The sequence below is a fragment of the Bubalus kerabau genome, chromosome 7, assembly GCF_029407905.1.
Source record: "Bubalus kerabau isolate K-KA32 ecotype Philippines breed swamp buffalo chromosome 7, PCC_UOA_SB_1v2, whole genome shotgun sequence".
Lineage (NCBI taxonomy): Eukaryota > Metazoa > Chordata > Mammalia > Artiodactyla > Bovidae > Bubalus > Bubalus kerabau.
In genome coordinates this window covers 18,333,501-18,350,299 of record NC_073630.1, presented here as the reverse complement: position 1 = coordinate 18,350,299, position 16,799 = coordinate 18,333,501, and the positions used below count along the sequence as shown (strand labels likewise).

General features: G+C 34.7%; 1 pseudogene; it reads left to right on the top strand.

Moving 5' to 3' along the window:
* The first annotated feature begins 12,727 nt into the window (after nt 1–12,727).
* On the top strand, nt 12,728–13,034 carry LOC129657157 (EKC/KEOPS complex subunit GON7-like; annotated as a pseudogene).
* The last annotated feature ends 3,765 nt before the right edge of the window (nt 13,035–16,799 follow it).

The window sequence follows — 16,799 nt, the reverse complement described above, 5'->3', positions numbered from 1 at the left end:
AATCTTGATTCCAGCTTTGGCTTCTTCCAGTGCAGTGTTTCTCATGATGTACTCTGCATATAAGTTAAATAAGCAGGGTAGGGTAGCATTAATTAACTGCCAGAAGAAAATCTCTTCAGGAAAACCTTAATATCTAGATACTTAACTAATGTTAAAGGCCTCTTAATAATATTGACTCAGTTATCAAAAAACAATAAAATAACTAAAAATCTAGATGTATAGCAAAACCAATACACTATTGTAAAGTAATTAGCCTCCAATTAAAATAAATAAATTTATATTAAAAATAAAATAAAATAAGAATTAAGCCTTAAAAAAAAGAAATACATAGAAAATGGAAATGGATCATTGGGATAACAGATAATATTGTTAAATAATGTTAATGTATATGGCCAAAATATAGAAAATACAGAGAATTTTAGCAACTCTAACTGAAATCTACACACACACAGTCAAATATATGTTCCAAAGTAAAAATAAAATAACTGGTATTATAATTCTATAGACTTTAACCATATACTTGACAGAGCAGGAAAGATAATAGTTTAGTAGAAAATATCAAACTGAAGTCTGGAGAGAAAAAAAAGTAATTGAAAATGTAGAAAAAGTCTATAAAGATATATGTTGTATGGTCAAAATATGTAATACTCATTCAACTAAAGTCCTAGAATGGGACAACTCCTAAAAAGAGAGGAAAAATCATTAAAAAATTAAATTCAGGCATATAAAAAAGACATGCTTTAAAATTTGATTTATTCTACAATTTCAAGTTAGGTTTAATGCTTAGAAATGAATCAGTGTAATGCTGCACATTAACATGATGTGGGAGAAAAATCATATAGCCATACCAATAGATGGACAAAATCCATCCATTTTTCCTGAATTGTAAAAATAATTAGCAGACCAAGGACAGAAGGAAGCTTACTTAATACAATACTTAATACAATAGTATTGATCAAAATTCTACAGTAAACATTCTGTTTAATGGTGATATTTTATAAAATTTTGCTGTGAAACTAGGAATGAGATAGAGATGGAGATGATTTCTAGCAACATTTCTGTTCAGTATTTCACTGGAGAGAATTCAGTGATAGAAGAAAATGAAATAAGGGTTGGGATGGATGAAGTGACACTGTCATTATCCATAGATGACATTGTATAGTACATTCAAAAGAATGTTATAAGGAGACCATTAAAATTAATCTGACTCTAAAAAGGCTACTAGATTAAATATCAATATACAAAAATAAAAACAATATTTAAGAAATACAATTTCTAAAATATGTTATTTATCAAATAAGAAACTTGTATAAGAGTTGTATACCAAGAAAAATATTTATGAGATAAAGTAAGGAAGATTAGTCAATAAAAAAAAAAAAATCCTGTATTTTAAACTTGTCATTTTTCCCTGAGTAAAACTAGATTCAGTGCAATCTCAATAAAAATTTCAGCATGTAAGTTGAGGAGCTGATTTCAACTCATGTAGAAATGAGATAATCAAGAATAGTTAACATAGTCTTAAGGAAATGAACATTGTTGGATGACATAATTGTCATCAAGACAAATAAGAAAGTCATATAGTTATTAAAGCAGTGCTGTATTTACTCAAGAATAGACAAATAGACTAATGAAATAGAACAGATAGGAGAGAAAATGGCCTGATTTAAGACAAAGATGCCTCTGCAATTTGGTAAGGAAGGATGCTCTTTCTAATAAATGAGACTGGGTTAATTATATACCTGCATAAGAAAATATAAACTCATCTAGCTCATACCATCCATAAAATCAATTCCAGGTGGATTTAGAACTATTTGGATGATAAAGCAAAAATACTTCTACAAGAAAATGTATACTACCATGTGACACCAGAGGGGACAAAGAATTTTTTAAAAAACTGGCTTCAAAAAGAAATAATCGTGATTAAAAGTATTGATGATTGAACTCCATTAAAATTGGAAAGTTTTGATCTTCAAGAAACACCATAGGAAAGAAGAAGTCCAGCTACAGAATGAGAAAACATATTTATATACAAAAAGAATGTGTATCCAGAACAAAGAATTTCTAAATGTCAGTAAGAAAAAAGACAAGCTGCATTTTATAAAATAGATAAAACTTGAATTAACTCTTTACAAAGATGATATTCAGGGATGTCCCTGGTGATCCTCTGGGTAGGACTTCACCTTCCATTGCAGAGGGTGTGGATTTGATCCCTGTTCTGGGAGCTTAGGTACTACATGCCTCATGGCCAAAACAGCAAAACATAAAAACAGAAGCAATATTGTAATAAATTCAGTAAAGACTTAAAAAAAATGATATCAAAATGATCAAATAGCCTGTGTAAAGAATTTCAACATCAATTGTCACAAAGTAAATAAAGAATAAAGCCACAATTAAATGCCACCCTTGTACCTACTACAACAGTTGGGGGAAAAAAAACAAGAATAACAACAACAAAACTTTTTTTTAAAGATTGCAAGAATAGATGAGGATGAGAATACTGCTTTAGAAAACACTTTATCAAAATTTACTAAATCTGAGCTTGTAATACTTTCTGATCCATTAAATGCAGATCATGAATGTCATTTTTCAAAAAAAAATCAAATGACACATCAGATGTTCATCAACGATGAAATAGTATACTATGCTATAAGCAACAAAGTGATAAACCTCACACTCCTAATGGTGAGTGAAAGAAGCAAAACACAAAATAATATGTACTATATATTTTCCTTTATGAAAAGCTCAACCATAGGCATACCAAGTGAGTAAATTCCTTTGGAAATGCTAATTAACTGGGGGAGAATGATATGGAGACTTCTGGGACGATGGTAATATTCTGTATCTTCATCTGGATTATGGCTGTCTGTTCATTTTGCAAAGGATCATTGAGCTGTTTATAGTTTCCATACATACTGTACTGTAATTCAGTGGGCATTTAAAAGGCAAATTAAGATTTAAAAAAATTGCAAAATGTATTTTGCTCACATCCTACATCACTGTTACAGTCATGTCCATCTTTGAATTCTGTATTTTCCATTGATTTGTGATAACATGCATGTACAGATGGTAAACTATTTTATTTTCAGAATGTTTGGAATTAGCATCACTATTTCCAGTAACATAAAAAAAATGACATTTTACTCTGGTTATTTTTTCAAATTAGATCCCAAAGAATTAATACTTAGTTTGTCTAGCAAATGTTAGCATTTGTATTAATTACCATTTATTCATCTTTTTTTGGTTTTGTGTTCCTCAATTTTTTACAGATTTTTTTCTTATTTCTTCCAAATTTGCTTCACAATATTTTATCTTATCATTGCTTTAATAGATGTGTTCTTCAGTTTAATTGATGTTCATAGTGTTTTTCTTCTTGAAATATGGGAAAGCTTTTTATAAAGAAATCAGTCTTATAAGAAGCTACTTAAAGCACATTCTCTTATAGTATGAAACCATTTTGTATTTGTTTTTCTTGTGCCTGTAGGTTTCAAATTTTATTATCTGGGAATTGCAATAATTTTCTTTCTCTCTCGAACTTTTCTACTTCCAAATTCTTATTTATTTTTTTCCTTCTGATTGTATTCTCCACTCTGTTCATAAAAATAACACATATTTTATGGGGCCTTGATTAGGGACAACATGATTTTTTCAGAATCAGTCTGAATAATAGGATGGCTGACTGAAAAATAAAAAATTAGGTGTTTAATTTTGATGATATTCTGACAAGGTGTTCGGTGATGCAAAAGAGGAGAGAGAAGAATTATAACCTTTCTAATAGTTATTATGGTGTTTTCTATAAAGTGTTGAAATAAATTGTTTTAAAATTGGACTTTTTATTTCTAGAAATGCATATTAAGATCAAAGTAATCTATATCAGAATTTCTGAGTTAGAGGGGTTACTTTCTGAGTTAGAGGGGTTACTCTCTGAGGAAACTAAGGCCTGAAAATAGAAGTTTGTTTCTAAAGATCACAGGGTTTTCAAGGTAAGGATCTGACTTCTATCCCCAAACTGATACTGGGACAAAATTTATTGCAAAGTTATTTGATAATCTAAACACAATTAACTTAGTATGAATTAAATGCATATACTTTGACAAAAGTATTTTAACCATCTTTGAAACAATGCTTATTCTTTTGAAATATTTTGGTAACCTCCTTTTTCTTGGTCCAAAATAAAGTAGACTTTAGCATCCAGTGTGTGCATACACCTATCAGTCAAATCAAATAGAATATTACATAGATAGACCTATTTCATTTTCTTCCCTGAATATCTATTGAAAATTTCTGACTATTTTTCACTGCACAAGAGTGTTTTCTTATTTTGAGCTCTCCTTTTAGCTACCTTCACAAAGAAAAGCCTCTAAACACCTAAGTAAGTAGGTAAATTTCTTTTCAGGTTGCCTTACATTTGATTATAATCACATCATTATGACCATTGTGTTTTTATTTTGATTTTCTCATTTCTAACAAATTCTGACCAGGATAAATTAAACTTACTAATAAGCATTAGTTCATCCGTAATTGTGATTAACATTTCTGAACTTGTTGTTTAAGAATAGGAGATGTATAGAAAAATACATCAGGCTTTGATAACTAGGTGAAATATATTTGAGTTTTGACCACAAATTCTGTAAAGTCAAGTAATACAAAACTAAATCCAATCAAGTTACCATCATTATGCATATTTACCATTTTTGAAAGTAAGCCAAGATTGTTTAGGTTACAGTAGAGTTAATGGCTAACCTTACTTGTAAACATCCCATAATTGAAGACTGAATCACTTATGTTCATAAGATAGTTAAACTGTTGACATCCTCTTTCCCTCACAAAAATGTTCTTATGGTCTTATACTTAGGTGAGGTAGACAATCAATTTCAACTTCTCTAAGCAGTTTCTCTCTTCCTTCATTCTTTACTTTTTTTAACCTGAAAATTTATCATTAATTTAAAATAATGTACATACATTGACAAGCAATGGATCAATGCTACTGTAAGATGCATATATCATAGTTAGGCTGTTTCAACTCATATGCAGTTCAGTCATATTTACTAAAATGCTTTACATAATGAATGACTTAGTAGTCAAAATGGTGAATTAGTATGTACTTGTTTTAATTGTCTTGATGCTCAAATGCCAGAGAGGTGAAATAAATAACAGAAGATGGATGAAAGCAATAAATAATAGGGAGTGGTGGGGACTGTGGCCAACCAAAGAACAAATGATATGTATGAAGTGTCATTCCCTATTTAGGTACTGAAGGCTGCTGCTGCACAAGAATGTAAGCAAATTATTTCCAGATCTTCCTGTTTTAAAAGAAGTTGATAATACAGGCTTTTGTTTGGATCTAAAAATCTCTATTTGTAAGGAAAATGAGTTACCAAAATAAATCATGTATGTGTGTTTGTGTATTTGTGTGTGTGTGTGTGTATGTGTATATATATATATGTATATATATATCTCCCAGATCAAAATCCTAGACCTATTATAGCCCTTCTTTCTTTTTAATAATGAGAAAAAAATTCAGATATTCACTTCAATACAATCTGTGTGTATTTATAATCTTATGATATATAAGGTATCTTTGTAGACTCATCTATATGAGCTTACATCCTAGTCTATGAGTGGCACAAGTTATGGTAAAACTCTACCCTTGGTTGGAGACTAATTGTGCCATAAAAACATAAAGGCAGAGACCTAAATACAAGTGTGCTGTGCTTGATAGCCAAGGAAGGAAATCAATCATCATTGAGATCAATACCAGTGGTGAGATGATTTCTTCCTACCTCATACTCCATCAGAATATCAACTGAGGTATTCAGATGTTTCTGCTTAAGAAGCCCTAAGTAGAAGGTACCTATAGTAGAAAACGCTTTTGAATGGTGGTGCTGGAGAAGACTCTTCAGAGTCCCTTGGACAGCAAGGAGATCAAACCAATCAATCCCAAAGAAAATCAACCCTGAATATTCATTGGAAGGACTGATGCTGAATCTGAAACTCTAATACTGTGGCCACCTGATGCGAAGAGCCAAGTCATTAGAAAAGACCCTGATGCTGAGAAAGACTGAAGGCACTAGGAGAAGGGGACGATAGAGGATGAGATGGTTGGATGGTATCACTGACTCAAGCGACATGAGTTTGAGCCAACTCTAGGAGAGAATGAAAGATAGGTAAGCCTGGTGCACTGCAGTCCATGGGGTGGCAAAAGCTTGGATATGACTTACTGACTGAACAACAACAACAAATAGTAGAAAAATGGGGAGTTGGGCATAGACTCTTAAGGTGATTTCTGTACAAGTAAGCTTTAACTCTTGTCTTTTCATTTAAAATAATTTGGCAAAACTAATACAATTATGTAAAGTTTAAAAATAAAATAAAATTTAAAAAAAATAAAATAAAAAAATAAAATAATTTGGGTATTGTTCCTCTTCCACGACATGTCTTGGGATTCCCTGATAGCTCAATTGCTGAAGAATATTCCTGGAATGCAGGAAACCCTGGTTCTATCTCTGGGTTGGGAAGATCCCCTGGAGAAGGGAAAGGCTACCCACTCCTGTGTTGTGGCCTGGAGAATTCCATGGACTTTATAGTCCAGGGGGTCACAAAGAGTTGGACACAACTGAGCCACTTTCACTTCACTTCACTTCAGACATATATTTATCTATTTGCATATAAAATATTTTGAAGAATATTAAAATTACTATCACGAGGATATGTGCCATTTTATTTTGTGGCTTCCAAGGGAGGAGGCCTGCAATCTGAGAATTAATTAGCCTTTATGGTTTGTTGGGAAGTGGAAATATTGAATAATATCCTCTAAACAGAGAAGGAACTTTAAAATTGAAGGATGCAACTCCATAAAGTACATTTATGAGTTTATCATGAATAACACTCATATAGTGGACAAGATCCAGAGGCATTCAGAGCTGTACTCCACTCTGCTGAAAGGGTTATAGGGAGATTTAAAAGGGGCCAAAGCCAAAAAAGAATTTGATTACCAAGTGAAAAGTATGTTAAAACCACCTGGAACTGGGGCTCTTCCCACTCCCTGGGTGTCTCATGACCATTAACATCTATATCAGCAAAAGACATATCTTCCAGTTTCATATCAGATGAAGGCAAGGGTAAAAGTTGACAGGCAACTTATCTGGCTTGGGCACATTCCTTGTGAGTAGGCTAAAGCTCAGCCATTCCCACAGACATAGAATGGACTAGGACTGCAGGCCTAAATTGGCGCTAACAATATGAAGTCAGTATGGTTCCGTGGTGGATTGCATTGTAATATAATGTGACTCTTAAGCCCTGATTCAGTAGAGTGGTCGAGGTCAATGCAAAACATACAGTGCCATTAATATCTTGTAGCTTATATTTACATTCCCATCTTTTTTTCAAGCTCTGAGGAGAACTATGCACCTTATCATCAAAAATATTTTATTTACAGAAATTGGTTACAAATTTGCACTCCTGTGCAACTTAATAAATGAAGCATGTTTTTATTTGCTGCATTGTCACATTTGTTAAAGCCTGTGGTAGTATATATGCCAGAATTACCTCATATAAATAAATAAGAAACTAAAAATTATGCACTATTACAAGTCCTTGAACACTACATAGGAAAAAAGAGGAGAAATAAATATGAGCAATATCGGTTTAAAAAAAACTGTCATACTGTAGCAACTATTTTTAAAGACTTACAGTCTTCCTTTTTATTTATTTCAATCCCCTTAGCTATTCTGAATTATTTCAATGGTATATATTTATACTGTATAGAATCTGATTGTGTGTTTATCTGGAGGCAAATTATAGGATGTATTTCATATGGAAGTCTATTTTTGATGTTCCATTTTTCACACTAAAATCTTGAAGCAGCCTGAGTCAATGGTCTGAAACATACCAGTCTTTTTTATTGCAATGTAAAATTTGGAATCTTTCTGTGGCATAAGAAGAAGGCAATAATCTATTAATATTAGAGTACACAAAGATTTTGCTTTTGCCTATGAGACTTGTATTCCTGTTTTCTGTATGTATGATTACTCTCATTGGAGTAATGAAAAATAGCATCTTAAGTTTGTGTGTGTGTGTACTTGGGTATATTGTATATGGGATAGCTTCTTAGACTGGGAATTTAAAATAGTAGATAAGGGAAATAATTCTGGAGTTAAAGTGGGTGGTTTTAATACAGGCACTCACTCTGACCACTATTTGAGTGATTCTGAGAAAATCATTTCCCCTTCTAAACCTCACTTTTGTTAAATGTAAAGTGATAATTAAAGTTTCTAATCTGAAGAGTTATTACCAGAATTGAACCAGCTGAAGCATGTGGAGTATTATGTATCTGGTGCTTGTTAACCCCTATTATTATATTTAAGATTAAGTATATATCTGATTATAGGCAATTAGCTTTATTAATCATTTAATTATCTTATTGTCAACCATCAGCACTGAAATTTGCTGTTATCTGGGGGACGTTACTTAACCTTTCTGAGCCTCTGTTACTCGTCTGTAAATAGTTATAGTAATATTACCTATTTTGTTCTGATATCTAGGGAATAAATGAGATGGAGCATGCTAAGTGTTTAGAACTGGGTAGCATATGGTAACCTCTCCATAACTATTTGATAACATGATAATCACTTGATTTCCCACTAAATAGATTTTAATCTGTGAATTACGATGGAATGTTTTTCATTTAATTGTTCTTATTCTTTCTTTTACACTCCTTTATGTTTTCAATAAACTTTCTTACATAAATTACGTATACACACACAGACATTGTCATCATCATTATCATCATTTTTTCCCTTAAGCAACAAATAACAAGTGTTGAAGAAAAGGGAGCCTTTGTGAACCATCAGTAGGAATGTAAATTGGTAGAGCCAGTGTGGATAACAGTATGGAGGGTCCTCAAAAAATTAAAAATAGAACTACCATATAATCCAGCAATTCCACTCCTAGATATTTTCCCAAAGAAAATAAAAACATTGACTACAAAATATAACACAACCCTTTGTTTATTGTAGCATTGTTTACAATAGCCAAAATAATGAAGCCACTTGTGTCCATGATATATGAATGGATAAAGAAGATGTGTTATATATATATATATATATATATATATACAAACACACACACATATATAATGGAATAATACTCAGCCATAAAAAGGATGAACTCTTGCCATTTTTGACAACTTAGACAGACCTAGAGGGTATCATGATAAGTGAAATAAGTTACAGAAAGAAAAATACTGTATGATTTCACTTATATGTGGAATCTAAAAAATGAAACAAAACAGAAAACAGAGTCATGCTGCTGCTGCTGCTGCTACTAAGTTGCTTCAGTTGTGTCCGACTCTGTGTGACCCCATAGACAGCAGCTCACCAGGCTCCCCCGTTCCTGGGATTCTCCAGGCAAGAACACTGGAGTGGGTTGCCATTGCCTTCTCCAATGCATGAAAGTGAAAAGTGAAAATGAAGTCGCTCAGTCACATCCGACTCTTAGCAACCCCATGGACTGCAGCCTACCAGGGTCCTCTGTCCATGGGATTTTCCAGACAAGAGTACTGGAGTGGGGTGTCTTTGCCTTTTCTGAAAAAAAAGTCATGGATAGAACCAATAGGTAGTTGACAGCGGCCTGAGAAGTGCAGGGAAAAAGAGAAAAGTAGGCGAGCAAAATTAAGAGATTAACTTTCAGTTAAAAGAAATGGTCAAGGGGATGGAATATACAGTGTTAGGAATAAAGCCAATAATAATGTAGTATCTTTGTATGGTGAAAGATGGTAACTTATTGTAGTGATATCTTTGTAATATACAGAAGAGTTGAATCACTGTATTGTATGACAGGAACTAACATAATGTTGTAAGTCAATTATAATTCAAAATCAAATAAACTCATAGAAAAAGAAATCAGATTTGTGGTTACCAAAGACCAAAAGGTGTGGGGAAGAGGGTATTGGATGAAGGTAGCCAGATAGTACAAACTTACAGTTGTAACTATGTACTAGGAATGTAATATACAAAATGATACATATAATTAACACTACTGTATGTTATACATGAAAGTTTTTAAGAGAGTAAATCTCAAGTTCTCATCGAAACAAAAATTATTTTTCTTTTATTTAATACCTGAGATGATAGATGTTCAGTAAACTTATTGTCTTAATCATTTCATGATGTGTGTGAGTCAAATCATTGTACACTTTAAACATACATGCTGTAGGTAAATAATATCTCAATACAATTGGGAGGTATAAACAAAGGCTTATGAGAAAACAATATTTCTTTATATATGGACATCATCATATTTTCCCTTCAGTTCAGTTCAGTTCAATTCAGTTCTGTTGCTCAGTCATGTCTGACTCTTTGCGACCCCATGAATCACAGCACGCCAGGCCTCCCTGTCCATCACCAATTTCCGGAGTTCACTCAGACTCACGTCCATCGAGTCAGTGATGCCATCCAGCCATCTCATCCTCTGTCATCCCCTCCTCCTCCTGCCCCCAATCCTTCCCAGCATCAGAGTCTTTTCCAATGAGTCAACTCTTCACATGAGGTGGCCAAAGTACTGGAGTTTCAGCTTCAGTATCATTCCCTCAAAAGAAATCCCAGGGTTGATCTCCTTCAGAATGGACTTGTTGGATCTCCTTGCAGTCCAAGGGACTCTCAAGAGTCTTCTCCAACACCACAGTTCAAAAGCATCAATTCTTTGGCGCTCAGCTTTCTTCACAGTGCAACTCTCACATCCGTACATGACCACAGGAAAAACCATAGCCTTGACTAGACGGACCTCTGTTGGCAAAGTAATGTCTCTGCTTTTGAATATGCTATCTAGGTTGGTCATAACTTTCCTTCGAAGGAGTAAGCGTCTTTTAATTTCATGGCTGCAATCACCATCGGCAGTGATTTTGGAGCCCCCCAAAATAAAGTCTGACACTGTTTCCACTGTTTCCCCTTCTATTTCCCATGAAGTGATAGGACCAGATGCCATGATCTTCGTTTTCTGAATGTTGAGCTTTAAGCCAACTTTTTCACTCTCCTCTTTCACTTTCATCAAGAGGATTTTTATTTTTTATTTTTTTATTTTTTTTTTTTTATTTAGAGAATACTTTATTAGTTTCTGTAATCAAACCCATGTAGATAAGACCTTACATATTTAATACAGTGTGTTACCCCTGTACAAATGGAAAAAATTATGTTTAACGTTTCTAGACCAATATGGCTGTTAATTTCTGTACAATGCCAACCCAACACGGTACAACTGGGATACTTTTTCCAAAGTTGACAGCACAGCTAAAGTTTCCAAAAATTCAAATTATACAAGAGGATTTTTAGTTCCTCTTCACTTTCTGCCATAAGGGTGGTGTCATCTGCATATCTGAGGTTATTGATATTTCTCCCGGCAATCTTGATTCCAGCTTGTGCTTCTTGCAGCCCAGTGTTTCTCATGATGTACTCTGCATCTAAGTTAAATAATCAGGGTGACAATATACAGCCTTGACGTACTCCTTTTCCTATTTGGAACCAATCTGTTGTTCCATGTCCAGTTCTAACTGTTGCCTCCTGACCTGCATATAGGTTTCTCAAGAGGCAGGTCAGGTGGTCTGGTATTCCTATCTCTTTCAGAATTTTCCACAGTTACTAAATTTATTAATACTAAGTAGGTAAAACACTGCACAACTCTTTTCAACCTCAAGACAAAAATCACCTTATGGATGAAATGATGATCAATGGCAGAATTGTTGCTTTACCTCACGTGTTTTACCAGGACCATACTGTTCACTAGAGACATATGCATTGAAATACACAGAAGACAATTGTTCTTAGCAAGGGGTAATATAAAATGTATATAGGAAGCAAACTATTTGAAAATTATTTCTATTGTCAAAATAAACAGGCTATTTGTTTTAGGGGTATGCCTCAGTGGAAACCCTTGGATATAAACTCTGGCACTTGATGATTCTGCTGGAGCTTTCCTGGTGGCTCAGGGGTAAAGAACCTGCCTGCCAATGCAGGAGCCACAGGAGACTTGAGTTTGACCCCTGGGTGGGAAAGTTCCCCTGTAGGAGGAAATGGCAATCCATTCTAGTATTATTGCCTGGAAAATCTCATGGACAGAGAAGCCTGGTATGCTATAGTCCATGGGGTTGCAAAGAGTCAGACATGACTGAGCGTGAGCAGGATGATAATTCTGCTGGACTCTTGAGCCCTCTCTTGCCAGTACCTCTGCCACTTGTACTAATCACTGCACAGCATCGACAGGCACATCCCAGAGGTTCTAAGGACAGCCTGGGGATGAGTACAGGGAAATGAGTCAGTGTCCAGTGATGTATAGAGGTTGCTCTTAGTACAAAACAAATATATTCATACCTATCCATCTTACTACAAAACAAATTTATCTCCAAGTGAGAGTACTAAAACCTGTTTGGTAGATGTTATTATCTCTTTCATCTCCAAATCTCAGCATTTTATTATTTTCATATGTTTCATGGGCCTTTCTCTACTATTGCATCATATCCTTCATTAATTAAACGTATATTTCACACGCATACAGATGAAGTGATTACAAAGATTGGAATTTGTATTGCCATCTAAAATCATACTAAAGACATTTGATTATTACAGCAGGTGATATTTCCTTTAATTTTGGGGAAGAAGGCAGTAAGAGAGACATGTTATTCTCTGAACTTAAAAATAACTTATTGACTGTGGCATGCTCCTGAAGCTCAGCGGTCGCTATGGAGCTGTTACAGAGTGAGCACCTGAGACTGGAAATGCAGCGACGGCAGCCACGGGTGCCTTGTGCGGCGCCGGGGGCGTCACCGACGCTTTCCAGACCTTGTTACCGGGTGTGGCTCAGATGAGGGAGCTGGTGACTGAGCTCTCCTGCTCTCAGGTACAGCAGGAAGCCCAGGACTGGGTGACGGTGGCTCCCGATGAGGTCTTCGCCGGTGATGATGAAGATGATTCAGAAGATGAAAATAACACTGATAACAGAACTAACTCGATGGACCATCTGCAAAATGGCAAAATACACCATCTTAACTAGCTTTTATGAAATGTAAAAGACTGCTACCATATCTTATTTACCACACACTGACATTTAAGGAAGACTTGTACTCTAATTTGGAAAGCATTTTTTTTTTCCACCCCTGGGATAGTTTTGTTAAAGAGGAAACTTGTCTTCTGTTTCCATCAAAGAAAGACATAAATGCTTAGATATGAATCCCTTTTCTTGGGTGAGAAGTCAGTTTCAGAACATGGAAATAAAATAGACATTTAATAGTGTATAATATCCAGTAAGTTGGCAACTGAATTCTTACTTTGTACTTTTTAAATACCCATTGGATTAAATTGTGTTGTGTCTACATCTTTTAGCATCTGCTTCTATTATAAAAATATATGTCAAAATTTATGGACAATAACATTTCAAGGAACTGACATAAGCAAGTGATGAAAATGAGGTGTTAAATTTAAAAATGTCAGGTACTTCCTTGGTGGTCAAGTGGCTAAGACTCTGCAATCCCAATACAGGGGGCCTAGGTTCCATCCCTGGATGGGGAACTAGATCCTGCAAGCTTCAGCTAGAGTTTGCATGCCACAGCTAAAGGCGCAGCATGTGGAAATGAAGATCGAAGATTCTGCACATGTGCGTCTAAAACCCGGTGCAGCCAAATAAATTAACCAGTTAATTAATTTAAATTTAAGAATGACAATTCCATGTAAGTAGAAGGAAAATGGGAATAGTGAGAAATACTAAAGAGAAGGAGAGCCCTTGAGAAAGACCCAAAAAAAACCTTGAATCCACTCCTGAACTCAATATACAGACTTCTGGAGATGATACCACTCAACAGATAAATGTTTAACTTGTACCTTAAGAGAGTCAAATTGGGGTGTGCTTTTATGCTGTGATATGCTATTTATGTTAAAATAGATATAAGTCTTTATGTAAGCAACCTGTGCTGACTGTAACTTAGATATTTCATGTCATTCTATAGCCAAACTTGGATTTTGCTTAACAAGGAACTATCAAATCCTTTAAATATGTATATGTATATATTCCTAAAAAACAAAGCCTATTACGTTTTACTGCTTTAGTCTTTATATTATTCTCAAAGTATTTATTTCCCAATATGTACATGAGTTGTTTATTGTTTAATATTGTTATTGCATATTGTCCTAACAAGACCTTGAAAGGAAGCATGCATACTCCATGCAATGTGCACTTTAATTCAAATTGACAAATATATCTGCTCAAATTAAAACAGTCAGCAGGATGTGCTTGACCATGATGATGCAGTTTATAATTTCAGTGATTTTTAATCACATCTATCCACGAATTAAATGTTGATGTTTTGGCTCTATCATTTACGTTATTTATTTTTCAACAGAAGTACGTGGACACAATTAGTATGTACTCTGGGCTGAGGTTAATTTGGGCACTGTTTTTTTTTTTTTCTGTTTTCTTCTGTAACACTCCTTTGTATCTCAAGCAGTTATGCATCACCTATTGAATAAATATATTTAGAGACTACACAGGACATGTGTGAATTAATGAAAGAAGAAGGTCGTTGTTACCCTGTCAGTTAATCTCAAGTATAGCATCCTTGTTTCCTGGCAGTGGCAAACGGCATTCCTGCTGTCTCCCTCTCCTTATCTCCCTGTCCCTCTTTAGATTAGGGAAGTTTTTTACCTAAAGTTTTGTCAGTTTGGGGGATTTAAGAACATTCTCTGGTATGTGGAAGTCTCAGTTTCTTTCCTGTATAAAGGAAAAAAATACGCCTTTCTTTTCAGGTTTGCCTGAGTCTAAAATGAGAGGATGCATATAATGAATACAGGATAGATAAATGTAATTCTCCTCCTTTCTCATTTTGTTGAACCTAGTAATTAACAGTCACAAGAGAATCCCTTAACTATAAATTTAATTTGAGATGCAATTACAAGGATATGTTGGCCTCTGAAAGAGAAATTGATGCTTGATGAAGGTGATTCTTACTGGAAAGAATAGAATCACATGGAAGATTAGAGACTTCAAAACCATGAGTGTAAAATCAGGACACAGGTCTCCATAGTTGCAGAGACTGATTGTATGGCATTTAGGGATTATTATGTCCTCCAAATTATAGATTAAATATATGTTTTAGAAATGCTTTGGAACAAACTAATTACAGTTTTTAAAAGAGAAAAAGGAAAGAGAATACTGCTTTGGGGTTGTAAATCTGACTAATAAACTATGGAGTTTGCAGCATCATTGGCACAATAAAGGATAAACTGACTTTCTCGAAAGTTACATTGTTTTTTAGAAGAGAAGTTCATCAGTTTATATAATTCAGGGCTACAAATGTTAGTGTGAGTAAATTGAAAGAAGGTCTAATCTAGATACAACTAAGAGACAAAGGATCAATGATCAATTTCAGTTAAAACATCATGATCAGAGACATCATGATCAATTTCAGTGAAGCAGTCAGGTAGTGGGGCAGTATCTGGAATCATGATCTATTCCCATAGAAACCCCAGTATTTAAACCTATTATTATATTGTTAACATATAAGAAAACTAGAGAGAGTGAGAAGAAATTAGGATGGCAGAGAGATAATTCTGGAGAAAAAAAAAATTGATACAAGGATTTCAGTTCAGTTCAGTTCAGTTGCAATCATGTCCGACTCTTTGTAACCCCATGGACTGCAGCATGCGAGGCTTCCCTGTCCATCACCAACTCCGGAGCTTACTCAAACTCTTGTCCATTGAGTCGGTGATCCCATCCAACCGTCTCATCCTCAGCTGTCCCCTTCTCCTCCTGCCTTCAATCTTCCCAGCATCAGGGTCTTTTCCAGTGAGTCAGTTCTTCACATTAGGTGGCCAAAGTATTGGAGTTTCAGCTTCAGCATCAGTCCTTCCAATGAATATTCAGGACTGATTTCCTTTAGTATTGACTGGGTGGATCTCCTTGCAGTCCAAGGGACTCTCAAGAGTCTTCTGCAACACCACAGTTCAAAAGCATCAATTCTTGTACAAGGATTTGGAATATAGTAAAAAGCATTAAAATTCCTTTTACATTTCCTCACCTAAATATGTATACAAAAAGTAAATGTAGTATTAATACATATTTGAGACTCATCATGTGTGTAAGTGTATTTGAGGTGAATATAATAAAATCTGTTTAGAAGTGGAAATCTTCCAAATCTGAAAAATGAATTGCTTTCCCAGTCCTTACTGAGACAGATATTGGGGAGTACCCTTACTAGTGGCAAATTAATGATATGTAACCCCTATCCACACATACAAATAAATGCAAATTTTGCCTTGAACTAACAGGCCAGGGCTAGTCCTTGGTAAGGGCAGAGAAGGAGGGCTTCTTCACTGATTCATCATTTTGAGCTGAACTTGAGTGTCCTCCATGTTCCACTAATGCAGAGAAAGGGCTGCAGATTTTCTTTTCATTTAAAATAGCAGGCTGAGTTTGGGAAGAAAACTGCATAATTTGAGAAGAGAAGTGAGGAGATAGGGAAGGCAGCATTTTATTCACTAAATAAGTGCTGCTTATTCAGCTGTAACAAGCCAGTGAAGTTGGAGGTTGCAAATGAGAGAGGAGAATCACTTGGGCCTCTATTAAATTCAGCTTCTGTTCTTGATTCAGTTTTATCACTTGCTAGACAAAGCTTGGATTTCAGCGATTTAGGGTTCACAAATTCAGACCAAGTTCTTTCTACTCAGTGAGCTGGGTCGGCTTGTAACCAGTCTAACTTAAAATTCATAAATATGACTTGTTTAATCTGTGGTGTAGATTGAGAGTCACTCAGGATTTTAAAT